At 39.1% G+C, this 19,814-nt stretch overlaps 1 protein-coding gene across 3 annotated transcripts in view; it reads left to right on the forward strand.

The window, feature by feature from the left end:
• Positions 1-2,423: 2,423 nt before the first annotated feature.
• The window catches only part of far1 (fatty acyl CoA reductase 1), an 86,059-nt gene continuing 68,668 nt past the window's right edge, over positions 2,424-19,814 (forward strand). The window contains exons 1-2 of one of the 3 annotated variants that reach the window (XM_061894898.1): positions 2,528-2,639; positions 4,141-4,278. The gene's annotated coding sequence lies outside the window, so the exon portion shown is untranslated. Of the gene's footprint in view, positions 2,640-4,140; positions 4,279-19,814 lie in introns of all 3 variants that reach the window. The other 2 variants (XM_061894897.1, XM_061894896.1) reach the window with 2 other exon arrangements.

Raw genomic sequence — 19,814 nt, forward strand, 5'->3', positions numbered from 1 at the left:
TCGTAGCATCGCCGGTAAAAACCAAACGAGGGACTTTCACATCTCTTGACACTGGAGCAACTTAAATCCGTCGATTGCTAAGTGTTTGTTTGGCATTAAATGTGGGTGGAGGGAAAGGCTAGATGTAAATATAGCTACAAATGAGGCATAATGCTGCAATATGTACACAGCTAGCCTAAATAGCATGTTAGCATCGATTAGCATGCCGTGCTAATTGATGCGCATTCTACGTAAATCAACTTGAATCCGTCCCTGATCGTGTTGTTACACTCTCCGACAACACACCGACAAGGCATGATGTCTCCAAGGTACCGGAAAATAGTCGAAAAAACGGAAAATAACAGCTGATTTGACTCGATGCGTGTGATGTGGTAGGGAAAAATGGCGTTGAGTACCGATGTGACGTCGCGTTCTGACGTCGTCGCTCAGAGAGGGATAAACAGAAAGGCGTTTAATTCGCCAATATTCACCCATTTAGAGTTTGGAAATCGGTTAAAAAAATATATGGTCTTTTTTCTGCAACATCAAGGTATATATTGACGCTTACATAGGTCTGGTGATAATGTTCTCCTTTAAAAGCAAATGGGACCAAAAAGTATTTAATAACAACTTTATCAAATAGATTTTTGGACACATTTATCATATCATAATATCATTATGATAACGTTTTTATGAAAGCAAATAACTCCCTTTTTTTTCTGTAATTCTAATGTGCAACCTATATCAAAAATGACTAGCTGCACATATGAATTTAAAGGCCAACTGAAACCCACTACTACCCACCACGCAGTCTGATAGTTTATATATCAATGATGACATATTAACATTGCAACACATGCCAATACGGCCTTTTTAGTTTACTAAATTGCAATTTTAAATTTCCCGGGACTTTTTTCTTGAAAACGTCGCGTAATGATGACGTGTACGCTTGACGTCACGGGCTGTCATGAATATAAGCGCTGCGCACAAACACAGCTAAAAGTCGTCTGCTTTAACCGCATAGTTACACAGTATTTTGGACATCTGTGTTGCTGAATCTTTTGCAATTTGTTCAATTAATATTGGAGAAGTCAAAGTAGAAAGACGGAGTTGGGAAGCTTTAGACTTTAGCCACACAAACACACGGTGATTCCTTGTTTAAAAATCATGGAGGTGAAACTTTAGTATGGATCACAGCGGACATGGATCCCGACTACATGTAAACCAGCAGGTTTCGGTGAGAAAATTGTGGTAAAAAGTCGCCACTTACCGGATATTAGCTGAGCTTGTGCCGTCCATACAGCTGCCGCCGACTTCCCCGAGACACTGCGCATCAACACCCGGCCGTGGACGTACACTTCCGACTATCAGGTACAATTAAACTCACTAAAACACTAGCAACACAATAGAAGAATAAGGGATTTCCCAGAATTATCCTAGTAAATGTCTCTAAAAACATATGAATCTGTCTCAATGCAACGCAATTGCAATCGCATTTTTTTATTTATTTATTTATTTTTTTTTCTAGTCCGTCTCTATCAATATCCTCAAACACAAATATTTCATCCTCGCTCAAATTAATAGGGAAATTGTCGTTTTCTCGGTCTGAATAGCTGTTTTTGTTGGAGGCTCCCATTAAAACCAATGTGAATATATGGAACTGTCACGCCAAATTTCTTCCCCCCTTCAAACCCCCCCCATTTACTTCCGTGGTCATGATTAATATAGACGTTTTGTTAACGCTATATTATAAAAATAAACGCTATATTATAAAAATACAGACGTTTTGTTAACACTATATTATAGAAAATTTTTAAAAAAAAATTTACAAACAAGCTATGGGATGACGCATTTACTTCCGGGGTCACGTTTCCTCTTATATCATTCCATAGCTTGTGTTTGTAAATTGTTTTTTAATTTTTTTTATAATATAGCGTTAACAAAACGTCTGTATTTTTATAATATAGCGTTATATTTTTATAATATAGCGTTATATTTTTATAATATAGCGTTAACAAAATGTCTGTATTAATCATGACCCCGGAAGTAAATGGGGGGGGGGGGGAGGTTTTTGTAGGGAGAAGAAATTTGGCGTGACAGAGCCCTCAACATGTGACGTCATCGTCTGCGACTTCCGGTAGAGGCAGGGCTTTTCTCCAGCTGCGAACTTTATCGTGGATGTTCTCTACTAAATCGTTTCAGCAAAAATATGGCAATATCGCGAAATGATCAAGTATGACACATATAATGGACCTGCTATCCCCGTTTCAATAAGAAAATCTCATTTCAGTAGGCCTTTAAGTAAATAAAAAAAAAATATATATATATATAGCTCACCAGGTGTTTAGTTCACTGCATGTCACTGTTGGAAACTGTCTTAATGAAAATTGTTTTATTATGCGTCCCTCCGCTATCGGCCACCGTAGCAAAATGGCACGGTCCAGTACACATTGCCGATAGTGAGACGTCTTCTCGCTGCTCCTATCTCTGCTGCGGAGGCACGCCGTTCTTGTGACGTCACCACGTGACCCGCCCAACGAGCCTCTTCCTCGTGAGTGTCCACTGTGTACTTTTTCTGCGGCATCCTCTCTTACACAATTTATATATAGTCATTTTTACACCTTTTTAAACTTCTTTTACACAGCAGCCTTCGTCTGCAGGTACGTGCAAGCTTCACTTTGACGGCTGTGTGTTGCTAAAACGGCAAATGTTCGACGCCTGCTGTTTTCTCAGCGACAACTTCTCTTCGGGCGGAAGGAGATGCTCAAACATTAAAACAAACATTTTAATGCTCTTCAACTTACATTACTTGCAAGACTGTTAAGCTTTTGTTATATAACCTCATCTGCGTTGTTACGAATCAGCGGCTAAAAGATTTAAAAAAAAATCTGCGTTCCATATATGTATTTGTTTCATATGTAGTGTAGAAGTGTGGATGAAATCCTTTTATCTGATTGTTTTCCTGAGATACGTCCATTGTGGAAAAGTAACAATGTGATAAGGACGATATTGACTATCACTGCGGTTGTATTCCTTATCAGCACAGCGATATCGCACGATAGTAATGGCGGCTAATTTACTCACATTAATCTCACACAACATGGTGTCTGTGATATTTGTATTGTATAATTTTTATTATGTTTGTTCAATGCATATTTTTGATGACTCATTGTTTTTATTAGCCTAACTTATGCATGTCCAGCGACAAATACATAATTGACACATTTTGTACTTAAAGGTGGTAAAAGCAAGCCAGTAGGTCAATACAATAAACTATCAGAACATAACATAAACTTCTTAGTTTTGTGTTGTCGCTGACAAAGCATAATAGTGTAACATCCGATAATATATCTCATTATTACAACAATTCCTTATATTTTGTACATGATGGTTGAAAATGGCCGTCTGGCTGGTCTTTGTTGCAATGTAACAACCTTGAAGTCCAAGTTTATGTCTATTTTGACACATCAATTAAGGTTTCACAATATAGGCCCCTTCTACACTAAGGTTATCCAGGGTAAATCCCACATAACCTTATCCGTGTTCACACATTACAATGCCACCGTTTAAGACCCCCTCTCCACCTCCGTCCACCGGCGCATTGATTGATTGATTGATTGATTGAAACTTTTATTAGTAGATTGCGCAGTACAGTACATATTCCGTACAATTGACCACTAAATGGTAACACCTGAATAAGTTTTTCAACTTATTTAAAGGCCTACTAAAACCCACTACTACCCACCACGCAGTCTGGTAGTTTATATATCAATGATGAAATATCAACATTGCAACACATGCCAATACGGCCTTTTTAGTTTACTAAATAGCAATTTTTAATTTCCCGGGAGTTTATTCTTGAAAACGCCGCGTAATGATGACGTGCACGCTTGACGTCACGGACTGTTAGGAAATATGAGCGCTGCGCACACACAGAGCTAAAAGTCGTCTGCTTTAACCGCATAATTACACAGTATTTTGGAGATCTGTGTTGCTGAATCCTTTGCAATTTGTTCAATTAATATTGTAGAAAGATGGAGTTGGGAAGCTTTAGCCTTTAGCTACACAAACTCACGGTGATTCCTTGTTCAAAATTCACGGAGGTGAAATTTTACTATGGATCACAGTGAACATGGATCTCGACCGAATGTCAACCAGCAGGTTTCGGTGAGAAAATTGTGGTAAAAAGTTGCTTCTTACCGGAGATCAGCTGAGCTTGTGCCACCCATTAAGCTGCCGTCGACTTCCCTGAGACACTGCGCGTCAACACACCCGTGGACACACACCTCCGACTATCAGGTACTGTTTAACTCACTAAAACACTAGCAACACAATAGAAAGATAAAGGATTTCCCTGAATTATCCTAGTAAATGTGTCCAAAAACATCTGAATCCGTCCCAATGCAATCGCGTATTTTTTTTTAACTTGTTTTTTTTGTCTGTCTATCTGCGTTGGCCCTGCGATGAGGTGGCAACTTGTCCAGGGTGTACCCCGCCTTCCGCCCGATTGTAGCTGAGATAGGCGCCAGTGCCCCCCGCAACCCCAAAAGGGAATAAGCGGTAGAAAATGGATGGAACTTTTTTTTTCTTTTTTTTTTTTTCTAGTCCGTAGCTTTCAATATCCTCAAACACAAATCTTTCATCCTCGCTCAAATTAATGGGGAAATTGTCGTTTTCTCGGTTTTGAATAGCACTTTCTGTTGGAAGCTCCCATTAAAAACAATGTGAAGATGTGAGGAGCCATCAACATGTGACGTCATCGTCTGCGACTTCCGGTAGTGGCAGGGCTTTTCTATTAACAAGCAAAAGTTTCAAACTTTATCGTGGATGTTCTCCACTAAATCCTTTCAGCAAAAATATGGCAATATCGTGAAATGATCAAGTATGACACATAGAATGGACCTGCTATCCCCGTTTAAATAAGAAAATCTCATTTCAGTAGGCCTTTAGGACCCCCTCTCCCTCTCCCCCTCCGTCCGCCGGCGCATTGATTGATTGATTGAAACTTTTATTAGTAGATTGCGCAGTACAGTACATATTTTGTACAATTGACGACTAAATGGTAACACCCGAATAGGTTTTTCAACCTCTTTAAGTCGAGGTCTACGTTAATCAATTCATGGTAAAAACGCGACCTAAGACGCATACGCAAAAAAATGTCACATCAAAATGGATGTTTTGCGAGATCTCACAATACCAGCGTTTCCCCCAGAAAATTTGTTAGTTAAGGTGGTGACTCTCTTAGGCAGTGGTGCCCATTACGTCGATCGCGAGCTACCGGTCGATCGCGGAGGATGTGTCAGTCGATCGCCAGCCAGGCATTTAAAAAAAATAGACCTAAAAATTAGCAATCATCAGTCTTCACCAAGACGTCACTTTTGTCACTTTATTGACATTCACGACACCTGAGGGTCTTCTGAGATGACACTGGCTGCTGCGAGCTCATTATTAAGAAAAAGTGATAGACCGGAAGCAGAGAAACACTTTTTATTTCAACACATTCGCGCCGTACCTGCTGTCAAAACTCTGAAGACCGACTGCACCAGTTCCTATCTTAGCAATAAAAGCGGTGCTTCCTCTTGCCTGTGCTAACAAAATAAGAGTCTCAGACAGCTGGAATGCACAAGCTAGCAAGCTATGGAGCTAATGGATTTCTTGTAAAGTGTATAAAAACGAGTATGGAAGCTGGACAAATAAGATGCCAAAAACCAACCACTTTCATGTGGTATTGGACAGAAAGGAGGACTTTTGTTCTCCTCCATTTGAAAATGCTGACGTTATCCGCACTTCTGTCCAATCAATGCAAGTCATCCGAATCAGGTAATACTCCAACTTATATTCTTGTCTTCATGAAAAAAATTACTCTATATGAGTTAAACATTATTGCATTATCATTAAAAACCTTTCATATGTTAACAAAAACATAAGTTTCATAAATAAAAACATATAAATGAATGAATGACGTAGATCCCCTCGACTTGGTCAATTGAAAAGTAGCTCGCCTGCAGAAGAAGTGTGGGCACCCTTGCTCTAAGGGGAAGGGACCGGAGAAGGAGGTGGGTGGGTGTAAGGATCAGTGTAACTCGGACTGTCTCCGCCTCGTCGCTGCCACCACAGCCTGGGGGGAGCAATAGACTCCAGACTGTGGTGGAGTCTTATTCTACCATGCCAGAGGCTGTTCACCTTGGAGACCTGCTGCGGATATGGGTACGGCCTGGCGCGAGATTTACACCTTGAAGATGCCTACAACTTTGGTTGTTTTCCGCTCCATTTGCTGAATGGCGATATACGATATATATCTCGATATTTTTTCCGTAAAGTAAAAACAAAACAGTCCTAGTTACCTGAGATACTAAAATGATGACTTACAAAGTCAAATTAATGACTTACTGTAAGTAGGCGTTTGCAATAAGAGTTGAACAAAATAGTTAAAAGTGGGGCCACATGCTGACATATGCTCAACTCATCATGATTAATTTATTACAGCATTTAGGAAGCCTGTAGTTGATTTTTATTATGTAAATGTTAGATTTTTATCAACATGTGATAGCAGGGACCCTGCCATTCAAAACTATGCTGCTACATTACTAATGATTAATGTAACTATAGCTGAAAAAAATAGTACAATAGCAATAGGAGAGACTATTCATTCCTGAACACCATGGAGTTCATATAGGCTTTATGATGCAGTTACATTACTATATCAACTATTAAAGACAGCTTCAGGAAACTCTTCATTTAACATAATGTCCTTTTTTGCTGCTTCAACACACACACACACACATGCACACACACACGCACACGCTTTCACGCACGCACGCACACTTGCGCACACACACACCGCACAGTGACCTAACATTACGCTAAAAGCTAATTAGCCTTCACCTCAAGGACTGTGAGCGAGCTGAGCCAACGCTTATGTCTCTAGAATGTCAACGGGCTCATAGTGATGTTACTAGTAGTTGACTTGGAAGTCTTTATTATAATTTGGGGAGAGTCCGCTACCTTTTGCTTACCTTTCTGCTCAGTCCACCGAAGGAGCACTGACTCTATATACATCTAATAAGTAGATGCAGCATTGGCTGCTGTGATGCGAAAAATTCGGCCGCCATCTTGAAGTGGTGATGAGGAGCCAGCAAGCAGCCTACACTGACAGTTGACAGGTAGAAAGCAAATATGGTGTTCAGCGTTTTCCTGCTTAAATGAGCGCACTGTTGAAAATATGAATAGGGGGATTACTTTTCACGAGTAAGATTTAACATTAACATACTATTGGTTGTATTTTGTGAAAAAATATAACCACAGAGTTGAGAAGGAGCAAAGATCTTCAATAGCACTAAAAATCATAGCCGCTAGCAAACAAGAGTATGACCTTAATAGAATTGCTTGTCAATGAAATTAATTAAATTTATAAATGTCATAATTGAATAACGTAAAGTTGAAACCTCGGGTGGCATCATGCCTTCAGTGTGCATATTGTATATAGTTCTCTGCAAACCTATGAAATGTTCTATTTTGTCTCCATTATTTTGTCAGAATGCTTAATTTGTATGTGAAAATCACAAAGAAATTTTCTGGGGGAGGATGACCCCCTCTACAGGGGTTTGGTTTACAAACTTTCAGATCCACCTAAAAAAAAATATCACCAGCCGCCACTGATTATGATTCATTCTCATTTTAGGCAAAGTATAAGACAAAGCTTTCTTAACAGTATAATTGTAACCAGGAATAAGTCTTCAAGTAACAATATTCAAATACTAACATTGTTGGGTAAGACGGAATTTAGTTTTATTCTGAATCCAGTGAGATAGATTGGTGGTTTTAGCTGAAATAAGGACTTTTAGGTGTTTATATATGTTTATGTTTAAGTATTTGGCAGACGCTTTTATCCAAAGCGACATACATAAAATATACATATAAAACAATCACTGTAATCTAGGTCTGGGCGATATGGCCTTTTTTTAATATCTCAATATTTTTAGGCCATATCGCGATACACGGTATATAGCTCGATATTTTGCCTTAACGTTGAATGAACACTTGATACATATAATCACAGCAATATGATGATTCTATCTGTCTACTTTAAACATTGTTGTTCATACTGCATTAATATATACTCATTTTAAACTTTCATTTAGAGAAGGAAATCACAACTAAGTCAATTGACCAAAACTGTACTTATTAAACAGTTATTAAGCAGTGGCACAAACATTCATGTCATTTCCAAAACTGAAAATGCAATATTTTCAGACATTTCAAAACAAGCTATTAGTGCACTTTTGTGCATGATGTCACTAAGATGACATACCAAAACACTAAATTAAAGTGCACTTTTTGTACAGAACGCCACTACAGTAGTTTAAAACAAATAAAGTGCACTTTTGTGCATGATGTCACACAAGATATTTTAATAACTGTCAATTAAAAATGAGCTGCATAATAGGAAATCAAATAGTATATGTCCTTTGCAATGTGGTAGTTTACTGCGGACATTATCTCCTTTTGTTGTTGACTGTTTATTTCATACGGTGTTGATCTGGAAATGTTTGCATTGGCATTTTGATGGTATGTGACGTATTACGTGACAGTATGTGACGTGTGTAAGAAGGTTGCGCTTACTGTCTTTGAGAAGGAGACACAAGAAGGAGTGGGAAGAGCAAGCAGGTTAATGCCCACAGCTAAAAGCAACTGCATGAGAACATATACTCTAATATCATGATATAGACATTTTCCATATCGCACAGGACAAACCCGCGATATATCGCGTATATCAATATATCACCCAGCCCTACTGTAAACATGATCATTTTAGGGAAGAATGTAATGTCAAGACAGAATAAACTCTCTGCTCCTGCAGCAACAGAGATACAGTCTACAGGTCCGTAAGATATATACATATCTAATGTATTCGTACATTGTTTATGTACGATATATGAATGTATATATAACCTAATCATATTGTTTCTTGAATTTTAAAATAGCTGACCGTTTTTTTCCCCCTTCTCTGGGATTATTTTCCCAGTTTTGATGTCTGACGTCAGGTCACTTTTAGCATATGAGAATATTCTATTACTGTTAAGCAATCTATGAATAATAAAACATGTGTCCTTTATCATAGCTACACGTATGACAAAAAAACGCATGAAAATCAGTGGTATTTAGTGAGGTAAGATTCATTAAATGCGCTGACTGTTATTGCACTGTGTGGAGCGGATCACCACACCACTCCTTTAAACTGGTACCCAATGACCATTAATGAAAAAACAACTTAATGTGCAACATAAGGCACATCATCTTCCTTGAAACATAGGTAGTGACATAAAGCCTGACATCTGGAGTGATGCTGCTGTCTTCCACACTTGGAGCCATGGATTGTAGAATCCTTGTTTTTAGTGGCAGGATCATTGACACAGATGGTGAAGTTTCAGTGCTCAGTAGAAATGTAACAGTTTTGAGGGGTTTAAGCACCAGGAGAACCTCCTCTGCCACTCTCACGTCATCATCAGACAGGAGGATGATGATGTCTGACATTTTTCTTCAGGGTCTTGTGGGTCATTGCAGACTAAATAGCTGCCTGCTGCTCCAACATATAAGTGGAGTTCCACCTTTTTGAGACATCATGTATGAGCTTATGAGTTGGCAGCTTTAGCATTTCTTGCTTTGAGCAGCTGTTGTGCTTGGGTGGAAGTAGGAAACCACCTTCCTGATCCTCCCAAGGAAATGCTCCATCCTATTGGCTATATGTGGTCCCAGTCCTGCCTCATTCACTGCATTTATTTTATTTTTGGTATTATCATTTGTGACTGGGATCTTAATACTGGGCCTCTTTATCTTCCATTCCTCCACTGCTTGTGTCAGCACCTGCGCAAGGTGACTCTCGTAGAGGGGGCGTGTCTTCTCATCTCCCAGTCTGCTGTGATGAACTGAGCGCTTATCGTCACATAGTTCTCCTGGACGTCCACCTTTCTGTCGTGAGCGCAGCAGATGATGCTCGGGATAGTTCATCCTTAACTTTTTTATTCTCCTGCTCAAAAAGATCTGGCACAATTTTATTGCTGAAGTGGGTTAGTGACTAGATGTCTTAACGTGGCTTAAGCACTTTCAGCATGTGTTTAAAACCCTTGTTTTGCACAAACGAGTCTGCACCTATAAACACACAAATTAAATGGCGCGGGGCGTTCAAGCTCCTCCGTTACTCCGCTCGCCATGACTAAACTGTGTGTGGACTGAACGTGGTAACAACTTTTTTTTTTTCAAAAATCAAACCGCTGATCACGTGTGTGCCGAACCGAAGATATTTATCTGAAAGGATAACGGATCAATGTTGATCCGTTGCACCACTAGCTGTTACCGCTTTGCGTGTAACCAATCAGATGGTTCCGTGGGTGAGAAAATGCTGGGGGCTGTAAAGACATACTGACAGAGGAAGAGTCAGAACTAAACAGAGCAGCTTGTTAAGACTTTAGTGTAGGCGGTGGCGCTTTGTTGTTAAGGCAGCCGCATTAACAACAAAGCGCTGCGGGAAACCCTGAGTACTTTTGCGCAAAAAGTTGTTTTCCTATGTCAGTGAACCGGGAGTAAAACAGACACAGTGATGGTGGACCAAAAGTGAAACAGACACACAGCAATGGATTAGCGGGAGCATGCGGTAGCCTACCCATCATCTATGCTCTGCTTTGGCACCATAGTACGATTTGATGTCTTTATATGTTAGGCCAAAACGAAAATAGAAATCCATAAACTTCTCCCACGGATTATGGTAGGCTTTTCCATCGCTTTGTCTGTTTCACTTCCGGTTCACACTAGCTGTGTCGGTTTTACTTCCAGTTCGCTGACATAGGAAAATATACTTTTTCTAGATCTCGCAAAAAGTATTGCGAGATCTTGCAAAAAGTATTGCGAGATCATGCAATATGTTTCAATGTAAACTATTGCCACATTTCTTTTAACGGTAAACCTTGCTTGGCTTGTCATCAGCAGCTCTTTAGACTATCGTAGTGAAACACACCTATGCCATCATACATGAATCCTATCTTTAATGGGCGTGTGAAAGTAAACAATGTGATAAAGAACATTTTACAACAACAAGACACTGTGCTTGTAGGCTGAAATTGGCGGTTGTACTTGACGGCCGCAACCACTTCATGGCTTCACAATAGTTATGGAGAACAAAACTAGACATTGAGTAATTGCTTGACATCGACATGCATTGCAGACAATAACTGACAGTCTGCTTTGCCAGTCAAAATGCATTTGCTATTTTTCGTGGTCTTCCCTTGTCCACGGGAGCCCGCATTTTCGTTGTCTCTCCCTTGACAAATGTACAAAGTTTTTCACAAACTAGAATCACAGCTGACCTGGACCTGAAAGTTCTCTTGCCGTTCCTCTGACACAACACATTTGGTGACACACATATCTCACCAGGCTGCCGTTCTTCCAGGGCTTATCCAAAACGGTCGCTCAACATTGCTATGTTGCCGTCAGAGATGTGTTGTATCCCAAATAGCTGCAATCGCCGGTTTCCTTCTCTTAAAGGCCTACTGAAATGAGATTTTCTTATTCAAACGGGGATAGCAGGTCCATTCTATGTGTCATACTTGATCATTTCGTAATATTGCCATATTTTTGCTGAAAGGATTTAGTAGAGAACATCGACGATAAATTCCGCAACTTTTGGTGCTGATAAAAAAGCCTTGTCTCTACCAAAAGTCGCAGACGATGACGTCACAAGGGTGAAGGCTCCTCACGTCCTCACATTGTTTTTAGTGGGAGCCTCTAGCAGCAAGAGATATTCGGACCGAGAAAACGACAATTTCCCCATTAATTTGAGCGAGGATAAAAGATACGTGGATGATGATATTGATAGCGAAGGACTAGAAAAAAAAAAAGAAAAAAGAAAATGCGTTTTCATTGGGACGGATTCAGATGTTTTTAGACACATTTACTAGGATAATTCTGGGAAATCCCTTATCTTTCTATTGTGTTGCTAGTGTTTTAGTGAGATTAAATAGTACCTGATAGTCGGAGGGGTGTGTCCACGGGTGTCTTGAGGCCAGTGTCTGAGGGAAGTCGAGGGCAGATACAAGGACGGCGCAAACTCCACAGATCTCCGGTAAGAGGCTACTTTTTAACACAATTTTCTCACCGAAACCTGCCAGTTGACATGTAGTCGTGATCCATGTTCGCTTGACCGCTCCGATCCATAGTAAAGCTTAAACAAGGAATCACCGTGTGTTTGTGTGGCTAAAGGCCAAAGCTTCCACACTTCATCTTTCTACTTTGACTACTCCATTATTAATTGAACAAATTGCAAAAGATTCAGCAACACAGATGTCCAGAATACTGTTAATTGCGCGATGAAAAGAGACGACTTTTAGCTGCAAATAGTGCTGCGCTAATATTTCGTGACAGTCCGTGACGTCACGCGCACACGTCATCATTCCGTGACGTTTTCAACAAGAAACGCCACGGAAAATTTCAAATTGCAATTTAGTAAACTAAACCGGCCATATTGGCATGTGTTGCAACGTTAATATTTCATCATTGATATATAAACTATCAGACTGCGTGGTCGGTAGTATTGGGTTTCATTCAGTAGGCCTTTAAGGTATTGATGTGTGATTTCCACAAGCGCCTGTACATGTACAAGAAGGAGAAACACGTGCATGTCTGGATGACTCGCCTCCATCTTTCTAGTGGTTGCCGCCGAGTTTGGCTGTGGTGCATTCTTTCTGATGTCACTTTCTGTGTGGGCCGTGGTCTTTCTTTTTTTTGTTTTTTTTTGTCATGAAAAAGGGAGGTTTTTGTCATGAAAAGTGAGTTTTTTTGGGTTGGTGCACTAATTGTAAGTGTATCTTGTTTTTTGTATGTTAATTTAATCAAAAAAAAAAAAAAATAATAATAATAATAAAAAAATATTCTGCGTCCCAGTACCAATCCCCGGTGGTTGGGGACCACTGGTCTACATAACATTTAATGTTGGTGCTTTGGTCAAATGTTGCATGGATTTTGTTTTACAGACCTTCTTCAAACTGCTTTCTGATTGCCTCATTAGAGCTTGCCGTTTTGTGGGCGGACTTAAATTACATGTGGCAGCCCTCCTACGGGCCAAGACCCCTTCGACTGCATCTCCCACCAGTCAGCCATGTTGTAATTTTTTGCGTTTTCATATCAAGTCTACTGACGGATATAATTTAAAACTATATTTTCTTGTTTTACAAATGACAACCGCAGAGGATGTTAGCATGCGTGCATACCTTCATGGTTTGACTTCACATGTTCTGGACTTACAGAGGATCCCAAATAGGATCACATTACTGTTACTACCAGTGTTCTAAAAATAACTTCAAAAAAGTAATTAATAATAGTTACTGGTAGGGCTGGGCCGACATTACGATATCAATACATATTGCTATAGACAATCAATATAAAATTGCGTTCGATAAAATATTCGATAAAATATTCGCTTACTGACGTTACTCACCTGACACATTGCCATTCATAAAGAAGCACACACATACGCTACTCTCATAACACTAGTGTGGTTGCACCGTCTTTCTGTCCTGCTGTGGATTCACTGCTGTGACTGACAATTGAGAAGAGAAACTGTGATATCTTGTTAGATAAACTCAAGAGCAATAACTTGTCTTTAGTTTTGTTGGTTTTAATGCATACTTTGCCGACACTTCCAATGTGTCAATTTAATGAATAACTTCCCAAACTACTCTGTATAGCGTTCAATAGCTTATACACTACTGCTATCTAGTGCAGGGTTTCCCCTAATGTAATTGAATATGGAGCGTTGCCACAGCATTTTGATTACCGCCACACCTTGAAAATAAGAATTTTTTTTTTTACTTGACAAAAATTAAAGTAAAATAATATTTTGTGGCTGCCTGAAGAAATCTCAAAGTCTTAGACGCTATTTTTAACTTTTATTACTAATCTTATGATTACAAACAGCACAATTCCTACAGGTTTTACCTCCTGTGAAAACACTTTTGTTTCGTGAGTCTGCGCTTCCCTGGACACACAACAGGACTCCCTCATTCTCCGCCAATCACCTTTCAGGCACGAACGCTGGGTTTGGGACCATGTGAAAAACTGACATCAAATCCAAACCACACAAACTGTGTGTGCGTGCGTGCGTGCGCGTGAATAAAAAACGGTAGGAAATGGATGGACCGACTTTTATATATATGGCCCGATTGTAGCTGAGATAGGCGCCAGCGTCCCCCGTGACCCCAAAAGGGAATAAGCGGTAGAAAATGGATGGATGGATATATGGTAAAAAGTATACATACAGCAATGTTAATATTTGGTTACATGTCCCTTGGCAAGTTTCACTGCAATAAGGCGCTTTTGTATCCATCCACAAGCTTCTGGTGGATTTTTTGACCACTTCTCTTGATAAAATTGGTGCAGTTCAGCTAACTGGATTGTTTTTTCAGCATTGTCCACACATTTAAGTCAGGACTTTGGGAAGACCATTCTCAAACCTTAATTCTAGCCTGTTTTAGCCATTCCTTTACCACTTTTGACATGTGTTTGGGGTATTTGTCCTGTTGGAACAACCAACTGCGCCCAAGACCCAACCTCCGGGCTGATGTTTTTAGGTTGTCCTGAAGAATTTGGAGGAAATCCTCCTATTTCATTGTCCCATTTACTCTCTGTAAAGCACCAGTTCCATTGGCAGCAAAACAGGGCCAGAGCATAATACTACCACCACCATGCTTGACGGTAGGTTGGTGTTCCTGGGATTAAAGCAGGGGTCGGGAACCTTTTTGGCTGAGAGAGCCATGAAAGCCAAATATTTAAAAATGTATTTCCGTGAGCGCCATATAATATTTTTTTAACACTTACAACATGCATTATTAAGACCAACATTTTTAGAGTATAATAAGTATCTTATTCTTTTTAATAACATTGTTATTCTAAAGCTAACCAATAATAAATATAATACTTCTTCAACAGGTGCGATAGAAAATGGATGGTGGAATTAAAATACATTAGAATGTTTTATAATTTGAACGTTATTTTTAACACTGCGATTACCAGTGGAATTATTCATTACTTATCGTGTTAAGCAATATCAGCTAAGATTTATCTGAGAGCCAGATGCAGTCATTAAAGGAGACACATCTGGCTCTAGAGCCATAGGTTCCCTACCCCTGGATTAAAGGCTTCACTTTTTCTCCTCCAAATATATTGCTGGGTATTCTGGCTAAACAGCTCAATTTTTGTTTCATCTGACATCACATGGACAAAAATAACACCTGGAGGAAAGTTCTGTGGCAAACATGGTGCTTAAATACATACAGGAAAAACAGATAGAGAGCAATTAATGATAAACCAGAGGCAAAGGTTTGATTTAAAATGCCATCCATCCATCCATTTTCTACCGCTTATTCCCTTCGGGGTCAAGGGGGGCGCTGGAGCCTATCCCGATGCGCAAAATAATCCAAAATTGTCTTTCATCATTAATATTAATTAATGTACATCAATGATTTACTTCATACTTTTGTAATTGTGGTCGACCCGATCATTTGAAAAGTCCACTTTGGTAATGTTAAATCTTGTGAAAAGTATTTATCCTTAAGATTGGATGGATCCATTTTGCCTCAATCACATATTTTTTTCACGATATCTGCCTTGTATATTTGACTCATAGCTAAAGGTAAAAAAACAGTAGCCCTATGCTATGCCCACAAAGTTAAACCCGTGGTCACATAGCTGAAAAACCAAGCAATGTACACAATGACTTAATTCACTTCTTTAGCACCATAGCCTGACAAATCTCAGTGATTTATTCTTGTTTTGTCTAAGCAGATTTGAATGTGTTGATTAGCAGACTGTAAAACATGGCAAGGAACAGCTATTCTCAGTACACCACTTTCTGCTACTGATTAGCTAAATGTCCGATCAAATATTGAGGGTAGAATGCACCATGATTATCTTGCTGCGTGTAAAAATGTATTAGGATCATCTCGCTGCATGTCTGTCCCAACTGTATGCTCTACAATGAACCCCATCAAAGGTCACAGTGGATCTAATATTACCATGATGTCTATGATGCAGCTGTTGACTTTTAAACACATACAAGACATGCATCTGTGGATAGGTTGATTGGGTAAGTGTGAATGTTGTCTGTCTATCTGTGTTGGCCCTCCAATGAGGTGGCCACTTGTCGAGGGTGTACACCGCCTTCTGCCCAATTACAGCTGACATAGGCTCCAGCGCCCCCCACCTCTAATGGAATAATCGGTAAAAACTTGATGGATGGAAGTTGTAACATATTTTATAATTTGTTACAACTCTTTATTTATGTTTTCCACAAAACCAACCTGACATCTGTTCATGCTTACGCTATCTTTCCTAACTTGCCCACTCACACACGTCACTCACCCCACATATTGCCATTCTTAAAGCAGCACACACAGTTTATGGCCATCACAAAGCAAGAGATGAAATGCTAGAGGCATTGAGTGCCACTGTTTTAAATGACATTGAAACTAACTTGCAAAATTCTAAGTTTGTTGGCATTATTTGCCATGAAAGTGTAAATGTGGAGCTTTTTAAACGACTGAAGATCTACATACAGGCGCGAATAATCAATTAAATTTGTCCTATGCATGTATGCCCTGGCACACCATTATCGTAATTTAATGATCAAAGCAAAAAACTTTTTACTTTTGATGGGAAGTTAATCTTAGGGCCGAGTGGATGTTGGCCAAGTTTTTGTGGTCGGTGATAACAATGAATGGTACGGCAGCGCCCTCCAGCTAGTGCCTCTACTCTTGAAGAGCCAGAACAATGGCAAGCAGCTCCTTGTTGCCTACACGGTAATTCCTCTCACCTGGACTAAGGCAGCCAGAGAAGAAGAATGACTGGATGTTACCGTAGTTTTCAAACAAAGTGCCAGATAATATCTCCTAAAAGATGCCATTTTTGGGTCCTTATACACACCATAATAATACCCGTATGTTGATGTACAACTACGGTAGCCGTAATGTGCTGACAAAGTATCAAGCGGTGCGTAGATACCAGAGTCGCTCTAAAACATTGTGAAAGATTTTTGAATGCTGTGTTTAATATTCTATATTCTCAATAAAACAAAGTTTTGGGGTTGCTTGCTAGTGTCATCATGCAGTCCACACGTATCTGTAAAAAGGTTAAAAAAATGTATACATAGATTTAAAACAAATCTGTTATTATTCAGTCTTAACATTTTTTAGCGTTTTGCCATATTCTTAATTGTTGCTGATTTTTGTACAATGGACTTTGTTGGGATTTTTTTCAGTGTTGCTAGTTGTTTTTAAAATCTAGCATCTTCTTCTGATTTTATTATAGAAAATGTACTGTGTTCAGAGACTCTACTTCTGTTTAAGGACTTTACTATAGCAGTAACACATTATCAGTACATGTGTTGTTTCATTAAAAACAAGTTGACCTCATATGCTTACCATACCATACCAACTTTATTTATGAAGCCCTTTAAAAACAACCACTGTTGAAAAACAAAGGATTGTACACCACAAAAAAATACAGGCAAAGGACAGACTAAAATATAACGTTTAAAACATAATTAAAATACACACTGTGACCTATATATATATATATATATATATATATATATATATATATATATATATATATACGCACACACATATACATGTATATATACACATACATATGCACATAGCTTAACAATGTTTCATTGTATCCATTAAACCATATCCAATTGTATTTACAATCCGCTAAAACACTGTTTAAAAATCACAAAATGTTACAGATTAAGTCAACCATTTTGAATATTCAGCTCCGAGTTCCTTCGGCTATTTCCAAAGATTAACGTCACTGGAGTAATGCATCTGCACTCCAAATTAGGGATGTCCCGATACAAATTTTTGTCTTCCGATATGATTCCGATATTGTAGCCTTGAGTATTGGCCGATACCGATATCAATACGATATAGGCACAAATCATACATATATTTATTCCTTATTTTGTTGTGTGGAATGTTAGAAAAGGCTTGATAAAGTGATGTTACTGTTACTGATGTAGTGTTAAAACAGAAAACAATAGTCAGCAAGAGTAAGTATAGGAAAAACTGACCCATTTATTATTAACCAATTGGTTACATACATTTTAACCTTCAACATATGAGTGTTACCTCAACAAATCCAATAAAAACAAAATGTTATATTTAAAGTACAAAATAACCACTAATACCAACATAATTATACAATTGAACAGAATAAATTAAAAATAAATCAGAAGACCCTTAAAAATAACCTAAATAAATCCAATTAAAAAAAAAAAGTTTTAAAGTGCAAACAATTCAAGTTCACTTCAGTTGTTTTTCTTACTGTCAGCATATGTTGGAAACAACTGTGGGCAGGGACAAAAAAACAACAAAAACAACACAATATTGTCCACTGTCCAACTGCTCTAAGTTAAAGGGGAACATTATCACAATTTCAAAAGGGTTAAAAAAAAATAAAAATGAGTTACCAGTGGCTTGTTGTTTTTTTCTAAATTTTACCGGTCTCGGAATATCCCTAAATAAAGCTTTAAAGTGCCTTATTTTCGTTATCTTCGAAACCACTAGCCATTTCCCTGTGACGTCATACAGTGCTGCCAATGTAAACAAACAATGGGAATACCACAGCAAGATATAGTGACATTAGCTCGGATTCAGACTCGGATTTCAGCATCTTAAGCGATTCAACAGATTACGTATGTATTGAAACAGATGGTTGGCGTATGAAAGTATTGAAGAAGAAACTGAAGCTATTGAGCGATTAGCTATTGACGCTATTCATAGCCATAGCATGGCCGAATAGCTGCGTTAGCATCGCCGGTAAAATGTGCGGACCAAACGATCAGGACTTTCGCATCTTGTGACACTGGAGCAACTTAAATCCGTCGATTGGTAAGTGTTTTTTTCGCATTAAATGTGGGTGGAAGGAAATGTAATATAGTTGCAAATGCATCTGCAGGTTATCCATACATCTCTGTGCCATGTCTGCTTTAGCACCGCCGGTAATTAGCATGTTAGTATCGATTAGCGTAGCATGTTAGCATCGATTAGCTGGCAGTCAACATCAACAAAACTCACCTTTGTGATTTTGTTGACTATCGTTGCAAATGCATTTGCAGGTTATCCATACATATCTGTGCCATGTCTGCTTTAGCACCGCCGGTAAATAGCATGTTAGCATCGATTAGCGGAGCATGTTAGCACCGATTAGCTAGCAGTCACGCCGCGACCAAATATATCTGATTAGCACATAAGTCAACATCAACAAACTCACCTTTGTGATTTAGTTTACTTTATTGTTGCAAATGCATCTGCAGGTTATCCATACATCTACGTGCCATGTCTGTCATCGCCGGTAAAATGTGGAGACACTTTGGTACATTCAATGGGGGTCTGGCGGCAGACACTTTCGCATCTTCGGGCCAATGGTGCAACTTGAATCCCTCCCTCTTAGTGTTGTTACACCCCCCGACAACACACCGACGAGGCATGATGTCTCCAAGGTTCCAAAAAATAGTCAAAAAAAATTGAAAATAACAGAGCTGAGACCCAATGTTTACAATGTGTTGAAAATGAAAATGGCGGCTGTGTTACCTCGGCAACGTCACATTCTGACGTCATCGCCTCCAGAGCGATAAACAGAAAGGCGTTTAATTCGCCAAATTTCACCCATTTAGAGTTTGGAAATCGGTTAAAAAAATATATGGTCTTTTTTTCTGCACCATCAAGGTATATATTGACGCTTACATTGGTCTGGTGATAATGTTCCCCTTTAAGAGTTCACAGCTC

This window comes from Nerophis ophidion, linkage group LG03, assembly GCF_033978795.1.
Source record: "Nerophis ophidion isolate RoL-2023_Sa linkage group LG03, RoL_Noph_v1.0, whole genome shotgun sequence".
NCBI lineage: Eukaryota > Metazoa > Chordata > Actinopteri > Syngnathiformes > Syngnathidae > Nerophis > Nerophis ophidion.